Source organism: Nestor notabilis, unplaced genomic scaffold (assembly GCF_000696875.1).
Source record: "Nestor notabilis isolate BGI_N333 unplaced genomic scaffold, ASM69687v1 scaffold7312, whole genome shotgun sequence".
NCBI lineage: Eukaryota > Metazoa > Chordata > Aves > Psittaciformes > Psittacidae > Nestor > Nestor notabilis.
Genome location: NW_009919581.1, coordinates 11518 through 12195, shown reverse-complemented (window position 1 = coordinate 12195; position 678 = coordinate 11518).

The following is a 678-nucleotide window of genomic DNA, read 5'->3' as shown; positions in this document are numbered from 1 at the left end:
ATCATGCCTGCTGCAAGGGAAGCAGAGGTGTTCCTCCGACCTGGGCCAAGGGAGATGCTCTCAGAGATAAGGATGTGGTGACTAATCAGCCCAGCAAAAGCCTGCAAGATGGAGCTCAGTGCAAAGAGGCATCAAAATTTCCCACTGCCAGAGCCAGGGAAGGCAGGAAAGAGGAGAAGAATGGAAAGCTTTCAAATGATCCCACACTCCCGGTGTTAGACCGCAGCATGAGCGAGATGTTATTAGGCAGAACAAATGCAAATAAGAAAGCACAAGCGAAAAGTATGTACAAAGTAATAATTAGGCTATTGCACAGCTTAAAAAAACCCCAAACAAACAAGGCTCCTTTCCCATCCATTCACAGAAATGGGAAACAGAGGATTTGAGGTTTTTAATACACAGAAAACTTCGGAATTAGTGGTTTTTTCTTTTTTTGTTTATTAAACATTACCTCAAATGTCCTGTCAGCTTCCAGCTTCCTGCTTGGAGCCCATGCTGAGGCTTGGATCTTCCAGTAGCTATGTCTGTGACTTTTTTCATTCTCCTCTGTTGCTCCTGGGGTTAATTTAGGTTTGCTGTTGTCAGAGGTTTTGTTTTTTGGAGTGAATCCATGGAACTGATTTATGCCATCTTCTGTGGAGCAGCCTTGCAGGGTTGCTGGTGTTAAGTGGCAATGGA